Source organism: Echinops telfairi, unplaced genomic scaffold (genome assembly GCF_000313985.2).
Source record: "Echinops telfairi isolate 266 unplaced genomic scaffold, ASM31398v2 ScPeMD7_2573;HRSCAF=3158, whole genome shotgun sequence".
Taxonomy (NCBI): domain Eukaryota; kingdom Metazoa; phylum Chordata; class Mammalia; order Afrosoricida; family Tenrecidae; genus Echinops; species Echinops telfairi.
The window spans coordinates 14,676,842-14,686,846 of record NW_022106471.1 but is presented as its reverse complement, the minus strand read 5'-3'; positions in this window follow the sequence as shown (position 1 = coordinate 14,686,846).

Below are 10,005 nucleotides of genomic sequence, written 5' to 3'. Positions count from 1 at the left end.
ATTAGCGATTCAAATCCACTGCACCTGGATCTCTGCTCTCCTGGTCTGTTAGGAAACCCTGGGCAAGACTGACTCCTCACAGGAGGTTTGTAAGTGGCAAGCTGACATCTTGGCACATCACACCAGTAGCAACAAGGAGTGCCTGCTCCTTGGCAACTGTGCGAATGAGTGATTTTTGCCATCCGAAGAGGCCTGTGGGGTCAGTGGGTCAAACACCTCCCCAGGCCATCCTTCAGGTTGCTAGGACACTCAGAAATCAAACCTCTCTGTTCTGTCAGGACACGTAGCAGATAAGCACCACAGGAACACAGATGTTTGAAAATGGCGTTTGTGTAAATTTGTTTACTTTTCATTGATTTTAGATTTTAAAAGTTTTATTTTTATTTGCTTTGATTTGCTGTTATTATTATTTTGTGGTGGCTGTTACAAGATTGAATAAAAAGAGCATTCAACCCTGAAGTCGAGCCATAGGTCTTATCCAAATTCTATACCTTCCTAGGTACCTTCCTGTACTTGGAAAATCAATTTAATCGATTTACCTTTTATTTCATCCTTTGTAATCCAGAGAAAATAATCATCCCAAACTCTCTATAAACCATTGTGAGAATAAATAAAGCAATGCCTTTGTTGATAAACAAACTTAAACAAAAGACCACTTTGAAGTAAACAAGGAGAAGGCCCTCCCAGCACACATCGGAAGACAACCACTCAGAGAAAAAGAATGCTTTCAATCGCGTTCGAGCACAGCATCCTGAGGGAGTTGTGTTATTCAGTCCACTGGGTCAATTAGGTTTCAGTCCACCCTAAAAGCTCGTGAGCCTTCCACTTCTTCACTGCCTCTCTAGTTTAGCAAACATGATGTCCTTTTCCATGGCCTTGTCTGTCCTGCTGGCATGTCCACAGCATGTGAGAAACAGTCCTGCCATCCTTGCCTCTAAGGAGCATTCTGACATACCAGATATGCTGGTTCTTTTTACACTCAGTGGTACTTTCAATGTTCTTCATCAGCACCACAAGTCAAGTGCATTGATTCTTCCTCAGTCGTCCTTATTTAATGTCAAACTCTCACATGCATGCAGGGGAAATAGAAACACCATGGCTTGGGTCAGGAGTACTTTAGTCATCAAAGTAACACACTTGCTTTACCACACTTTAAAGAGGTCTGTGTGGCAGATGTAGCCGATGCAATGTGCAGTTTGATCTCTTGTGCTAATTCCATGAGCATTGGTTGTGGACCCAAGAAAGAGGAAATCCTTGGAACTTCACCTTTTTCACTGTTTGTCGTGATGTTACGATCAGTCTAGTTGTGATGATTTTTGGTTTTCTGTACATTGAGTTGTAATCCATACTGAAGGCTGCAATCTTCGATCTTCATCAGCAAGTTATTTAGTTCTCCTCCATTTCAACAAGCAAGGTTGTGTTAGACGAATACTGCAGGTTGTTCGGAAGCCTTCCTCCAAGCCTGGTGTGGTGTTCTTCTTCTTATAGCCTCGCTTCTCAGGTGACCTGTTCAGCACACACATTGAACATGAAGACTATCCTGAAGCACAAGGTTCTTCATTTAAACCATTCAGCACTCCCTCGGTCTGTCTCACGGCTACTTCTTTATCCAGGTACAGGTTCTGCATGAGCACAATGAAGTATTCTGGAATTCCCATTTTTCCCGACTCTCCATAATTTGTTATGATCCACACAGTTGGTGGCTTCTCATAATCAATGAAGCACAAGTAGACATCTTTCTGGAATTCTCTGCTTTCAGCCGAGATCCATCTGGCATCTAACAATGATATATCCTTTGATGTTGCCAGAAGCCCAACAACGCACAAGCCACCACAGTAGAACTAAGGGACCGACCAGTGGCAGGGTCAAGAAGGAGAGTCAGACGCAGTCTGTAGAAGGGAGAGATGGCCTGCATGAACGTTTGCCACAAACAGAAGAACAGTGGCTGCCATTACTGACTATTTTAATAAAGATTTCTATTAAAAAATCATGATGAAAAGGGATGAAATGCAGAAGAGACATACAAATTATCATGAAATACCATTTTCTGGAGTCATGAAGGTGGATGAACTTCAAAAATTGATTGTCTCTAGTTAATCTTGAAGTCAAAAACATCTCCTGAAGATTTCTGAAAAACAAACAGTAGTTTACCTAACTGTTACAGAATGCCTGTCTTCTGTAGGATGCACCTTGCAGAACTGGGTATCTGGGATCCACTTGAGCGCTTGCACAGGGACCCGAGGCTGTAGTGGGTTCCTGTGACTCAGGGCAGGAACAACTGAGGAAGGGTGGTGAGAATGGTTGTGCTTGGTGAAGAAGATAACACATTGCACTGAAATACACACGCACAGCTCTTTGAATCAGCTCATGTTCTGCTGTGTATATTCTCAATAACAACATTAAAATAAATGGTCAAAGTATGAACAAATAAGTGATAGCTATAAAAAAAAACCAGTGAGAGAAACTTACAAAGCCCTGCCACCTTACACCTATTAGAATGATCAGGAAAACATTAAAAATTAAATAGAATAAACAAACACTTAGTTTTGTCTAAGATGTGGGGAAGCTGGGCACCTCATTCATTGTTGGTGGTAATGCCAAACAGCCCAGCTCCTATAGAAAATAATGTGGCAGTACCTCATACATTTGAAGAGAGAGTTACCATATGGACTATAGCGTCTGTACTCCCAGGTAGACACTCGGCAGAAGTGAATCTGGAATGCAAATAGAAAGCTGTACACGCCTGCGCCTTGCAGCAATTCTCGTGATAGACAAAAAGTGGAAGAACAGACTGCCCATCTACTGCATAGAGCACACAGAGCACAAAGGACTCCCAAGCAGCCCCAAAGGAAGGAAGACCTGGAGCACGCCACAGGGATAGATGGACCTTAAAGACACGCTAAGTGAAATGAATTAATCCCCAAATCACAATGCTGTATAATCTCATATCTGGGAAAAAACACACCCAAATATACAGAAGCCAAAGAATCACAGTGGTCACTATGGATTTAAAATAGGCAAGAGGAGGAGTTTTTGCTTATGGGCATTGAATTCATATTAGTAGTGTTGGAAAGACTTGGGTTGGGAGATTAAGAGTGGTTACAGAGCTTGACGTATGTAATCAATGGCACTGAATTGTAACTAGAGAAATTGTTGAATTGTTATAAGTTTTGCTATGTATATTTTCATCACAATACAAACATAAAATGAAACTATAGATTGTTAAGTTTGTAAAGGGAAATATCAAAATGATTTTTATTACTTTTAAAGTATGTCCTTGAACGTACTAAGAAATAATTCTGATAATATCAATGAAACAACTAGGACCCTAACTCCCACTCCCTCCAGAAAAGAAATAGATTTTTTTAGGAATGACTGATTTTAAATTTGAAGCAGAAAGCATTGGCATGGTTCGCCTTTAATTTATTCAAGTGGGAAGCAATGAAGCTCTCAGCACGCAGGTGTCAGTATGATGAACACTTATGTGAGCAATGGAACAATTTTAGCCTCAAAAAGATAGTAAGTACGCTTGAATGAAAACATTTATTTTCAAACAGATAAATTGGTAAGACAAAGATGCAACCAACAAAGATCATTGGAAATAACTAGAGCACTAAGACCTTAGCACAAAAATTGGGAATTTACACAAAGAATTATTCATTTTACCTGTCATCCTTTTAAGAACTGCTACGAAAAAATCTCCAAAAACTTCATTACAGAAGAATGCTTGTTACTAAGTATAGGGAAACTCTTAAATTACAGCTTTTCAAACTTTCGTGGAATACTTGATACAGGCAGAAGTCCTTAGTTAAACGATTGATATGGATTTCAAAGGAGGGATCCACAGATCAATGTCAGAATCATTAAAAACGTGACAATCTCCTGATCATGAAATGTACAGTCTCACTAAGACAGTGTCTTGCCCCAAAAGTTGAATCTGAGCTAATCACGCTGTCTTAGCTAACCTTCCTTGACAGGCAGCAAAGGTGCTCGAGGGAGAAGCATGCCGTTGGAGACGCAGCGCTGTGCTCGCGGCTGGCTGCCAGAGAAGAGCGGGCAGGGCGGAAGCGGGTTGGCAAGAGGTTATCACTCGGTAGGTCAGAGATATGGATTTGGGGGGATGAGAAAAGTAACACAGATCGTGAGTTTAATGAGCACAGCTGGGCCAAAGTAAACAATGCCACCAAGAAATGCATAAAAGAAAAGGACTTTGTGCTGAAGAATATACCATAATTTAGAAAGAACACCCACAATTACAAAAAAACATGTATGGTCACATATGTAGCCATGTAGGTACATATGTACATGCATATGTGTGTAAGTACAAGTAAGTATATATGGGTGCATGCATGTATATTTATAGAACACATAACTAAACACTTTGGAATTATGCTTTTTCTGGGTTGGGAAGCTTAAACTTCATGAGGTAAATTCAGTCAATTGATGCCATAAAGTTCATGTTTAAGGAAAACTCGAAGATGCCAAGGGAGGTAGTGTGAACGCAGAGGAACTTGACATCTCAGGTTAACACCCACGGCAACAAAAAATGGTAAACACAGCCTAAGTCCTAGAGAAATAAATATCAACCAAAAATCTATTTACTATAATTTCTGTTAGACAATACCTCATGTCTAGCTTTCAACAATAGCAACAACAAAAACAAAATAGAAGGCAGGATTAAAGGCAAAATTAGACACAGTCTGAAGAGACAAGACAAGCAGTAGAACCAGAATTAGATATTGTAGAGATGATGGAATTATCAGACCAAGAATTTAAAAGAACTATGATTATTATATTAAGGGATCTAATAGAAAGATTGAACAGCATTCAAGAGCAGAGGGGTAATGTGCACAGAGATAGGAAAACAAACAAACTAAAAAGAAATCAAGGAACACTGAAAAATCAAACACTTTAACAGAAATGGAAGGTGCCTTTTGTGGATCCACCAGTACAATGGACAAGCTAGGAAAGAATTAGTCAGCTCAAAGACTGAAGATATGTTAATAGACACCTTTCAAGCTAAAATGTGAAAAATAGAAGAATGGATAAATCCCACTTGATCACAGTAGGTAATGCTTTTTATACATTATCAGATTTGATATGTTAATATTTTGTCATGGATTTTTGCATCTATTTTCATGAGTAGTGTTCCTCTGTTGTTTTCCTTTCTCTTAATCTCTGAACCTGGTTTTAGTTTAAGTTAATGCTGTCCTAATCGGACAAGGTAACATATTATTTCGGCTTCCAAGGTCTGGAAGATATTGTAGAGAACTGGCCATCAACAGGGTATCAACATGGTAAAAAAAAATGACATTGAACTTTAGTCTTTCACAAACAGTGACACAGCATAGATCATAAACATAAATGTGAAAAACAGATACAATCTCTACGAGATAAAATAGTAGAAAATCGAGGTGACATTGGATTTAGTGAACACTTTAAAATATATAACACCGATTTAAAATATATATATATATAACACCGGAATCACAGTCTATCAAAAGTAATCTTTATGCTAAAATTAATAAGATACAAAAGTTCTTTAAAGCTCACTCTTAATAGAATGAAGAAGCCACAGATGGGAGAAAATATTTGCACAAAAAATGTTTGTCTAATAAAAGAATTTTGTGCAACATATATAAAGAGTTTATAAAACATAACAAGAACTACAATTTAAAAATTAATCAAGGATTTGAGCAGGCTTCTCTCAATGAAGAAAACAAGTAGTCAACATTGACAAAAGATGCCTAAACACCTATATAATAAAAGAATTGTAAACTAAAACAATGAACTATACATTTATTAGGACGACTAAATTTACCACAAAAGTCTTTAAAATGGCAAAATATCACAATATTAAATGCTGGTGAAAATGTGGAGCAACAGAAATTCTCTATTATTGCCTATGGGAATTAAAAACATACACACTTTTTGAAAGACAACCAGGTAGTTTCCTGTCATGTTAATTATAGTTTTACCAAACAATCCAGAAATTACACTCCTAAACATTTTCCCCAGTGAGATTAAAACACAGGCACACAATAGTCCATATTTCAGTCTCATTTATTCACAGTTGCCAACAACTGAAAGCAACCAAACTGGTTATTTTTTTTAAATATAAATAACCTGCTATATTCTCCTACCATGGAAAATTATACAAGAGTAAGAAAAATGAGCTACATGGCCAACAAGACTCAGTGAGGGGACTTCCGGGAAGCTGGTGGCCAAGTGGAAGCACCCACTTTGTGCTCCCGTTGTGAGACCAGGAAATCAATTGGTCAAGAAGCCAACCTTGGGAAACTGGGTGCTAGGACTAGAATTCCAAATCCTAAGGTTCATGGTTCAGACCTCCCTTCTGACTTTCCGCCCACAAAGCGATTCCAGCACTCACTACAGCACTTTAACTACGCCATGCCTGCCTGCAGCTTTTCCCATCCCCGCCCCCCAGGACCAGAGGGACAGTGTCCACCCCTAATCCATGACCCAGCAGCATGGCAAAATATTCCCAAACAGACTGTTGCCCAAGAGCAGGTCCTAATCCCATGCCCCATGGAGAGCCCCTGAGAGCCAGCCCCAAGAGCTCAGCCTGACACTTCCATCTTTGCACACCCCTTTCCAGACTTTACCCCTCACCTGCCAGGACCAGAGGGACTGTGTTGGTCTCCCTCCCCCCACCCCACTTTATCCTAGTCCTGTGCAGCCTGCCAGCATGGTGTAACAAAAGATAAGTAGACACAAATTTACTAAAGTAATAGAGCAATACCATCTGCCTATTGGAATCCCTGGAGGATCGCTTTCCCAGAGCACTGGGCAGCCTCCTGAGCACAGATTCCCAGGTCTGAGGAGAGGAGCTACGTAGGGATGAGGGGAGGCAGCCTCTTCAACAAATGGTGTTGGGCAAACTGCATCTCCATATGCAGAAGAATGAAACAAGTGCCATGCCTTTCCCCAAGCACAAAAACGAATTCCAGATGGATCCAAGACCTGAATGCCAACCCCAAAGCTCTCCATGATGACCACCAAGTGGGGCTGAGGTGAGCATGCCACCATGAAATGTGTCTGGTTCCATGATTTCCATCTCTCCTCTATCTCTCATTATCTATGACTTTACTATGATCTTCACTTATTATCACTGTACAATGGTACAGATACAGGTACATTGCACCTGCCACAGCCATGATGACGTGTGAGGGCAGGTACCCTGGCAAATTACATATTCAAGTATGGTGAGAGGAAAAGTAGCTGGAGTTGTGAACGCTCCCTTTTTAGAAGGCTGTGGAGGGCAGTGGGGGCCCCAAGCCCATCTGCAGAGTGTCCAGTCAGACTGAGCCTCTGGCAGAACTGCCCTGGCCATGGGCAACAGTCTTGAACAGCCTTACTATGAGGCAGAGCCTGTTGGAAACTTGATTATGTTGGATCAAACTCAATACGTAGCCAGTTGACCTCCGTATAGACCCGATCTGAGTTTTTTCTGGGTGTAAGTATCTCTTACTTGTCTCATGGCAGGAACCGCTTCCCTGGCCTTTTGAATGTTGAGTGGGAGTCTTTTTATTCTTCCCATCATTTGTGATTTTGTCTTTTTATTATTATTATTATTTTATCCTTACCACCTTATTTCGATTCTGTTTTTCATTGTTTCAGTTGGGTTGTCCAGCTTGTGATGCACAAGAGAAATGGATGCATAGAAGGGTTGATAAGGGGTGCAGGGGTGCAGGGGTGGGGGTGGATGAGAAGGAGGGAAGGGGGATTTCAGGAATATAAAACGAAGGCAGGAGGGGGAGGGAGCCCTAGAACTGATTGTGATTACACTACTCATTTGAAAGGCGATTTAACCACAGAGGAGTGGAGGGGCTTTCTAAGATCATGTGGTAATGATTGTATAATTCTCCTTGATACGATTGAATGATTGAACTAGTGAATTGTGTCATATGTAAATTATGTGCCATTAAAACCATAAAAAAATCAATGTGGGAACAAATGCATGGGGCTTATTGAACCAAGTGCATCTGAAAAGATGAAACACTGTTATGATCCTACTTGTATGACATACCAGAAAAGGCAAATTTTTAGAGACAGATTTGTTCAATTTGCCAAGTCTATGGTTGAACTGGTCTCTAAATGCAGGCGTAGTATCCTCTCGTCTTGCTTTGTTGTTGCTGAGAGCCTGTTGGATGGTTTTGACTCATAATAACCTACTGACAACAGACGGGGAGCCTCCCAGCCCTGCGCACTCCTCACAGTTGTTACTGTGTTAGAGGCTGTTGTTGCAGCCACTAGGTCCGTCCATATTTCGAGGGTCATCTCTTTTTGCTGACCCTGAACTTTAATAAGCAAGATGTCCTTTCTCGGGTACGGATCGGTAATGATAGCATATCCAAAGTAGCTGGGCCAAGTCTCACCATTCTTGATTCTAAGGAGCATTCTGGCTGTAGCTCTTTCAACACAGATTGGTTTGTCCTTCTGGCAGTACATGGTACTTTTCAATATTCTTTGCCAACAGCATAATTCACATGCAACGATGTTTTCCTTATTCACTGTCCAATACATAGGAAGCAATTGGAAATATCATGACTTGAGTCAGGCACACCTTAGTCCTCAAAATGACCCTCTTGCTCTTCCAATCTTCAGAGAAGTCTTGGGAAACATTTACCCAGTGCAGTGTAGTGTTTGATTTCTTGACTGCTGCTTCCAGAAGCCTTGCCTGTGGAACCAAGCAAAACGAAATCCTGACAATGTCATGTCTTTCCTCCATTTATCATGATGTTGTCTAGTGGTCCAATTATGATGATTCAGGCTTACTTTAGAGTGAATTGCAATCCAGGCTGAAGGTCACAGTTGGTGATTTTCATCAGTAAGCACATGATGGAAGCGGCAATCAAGAAATCAAATGACACTGCACTGGGCAAATCTGATGCACAAGACCCCTTTTTAAATTGTTGCAAGAAAGGATGTCACTTTGAGGGCTAAAGCGTGCCTGATACAAGTTGGGGTCTTTTAATAACCTAATATGCATGTGAAAGTTAGACAATGGATCAGAAAGACGGCAGAAGAGTTGATGCATCTGAGTCATGGCATTTGTAGACTATTGAAAGTGCCAGCAAAACAGATACATTTGTTCTGAAGAAGCGCAGCCGACTGTTGCTTACCATGAAAGGTGGTGAGACTCGGCTTAGGTACTTTGGACATGCCATTACCAGAGATCAGCCCTTTGGACAGGACAGCACGCTTGGTGAAGAAGTGGGTCGGTGACCATGAGGAAGGTCTTCAAAGAGGTGATGGACACCCAGGCTGCAACAATGGCCTTACTATAACAACGGGTATGCGGTGCGCGACTGGGTAGGGTTTGGTTTTATTGTCCATAAAGCTGCTCTAAGTCAAAATTGACTCAAAGACATCTCAAAGGACAACACTTTGGACCTATTATCAGGAAGGCTCAGCCCCTGGAAAAGGACAATATGCTTGGTAATATAAAGGGCCCAAAAAAAGTTAGAAAAGAGAAAGAACCTTAGAAGATTAATTGACTAAGTGGCTGCAACAATGGTCTCAAATCTGGGAATGGTTGTGAAGCTCGCCTCGCTGAGCAGTATTTCCTTCTGCCATGCATGCGGTCTCTATGACCGACAGCACCTGGGAATGTGCTCGGGACAGAAAAAGTATCAGTGATGACTGGAGTTTGAAGAGGAAGAAAGTAAGTGAAACGTTCAGCATGGGCTATTTTTCAGTCATGAAACTATTATGTATAATATTTAATGGTCGATACACGATATGATGCATTTTAAAACCTTATTTCTCGTAGAACTGCACAGAAACAAGAAGAAAGCCAAGCGCACCGGCGCTGAGTCCATTCTGACTCACAGGGACTCTGAGTGGGGTGTCCGCGCCTGGACACTGTTATGGGGCAGACAGCCCTCTCACTGCAGAGACGCAGTCCGTGCGTATGCACTGCGGCCAGTACACTAACGGCTCACAATCATGACAACCAGAGAACACGAATGCAAGATGCTG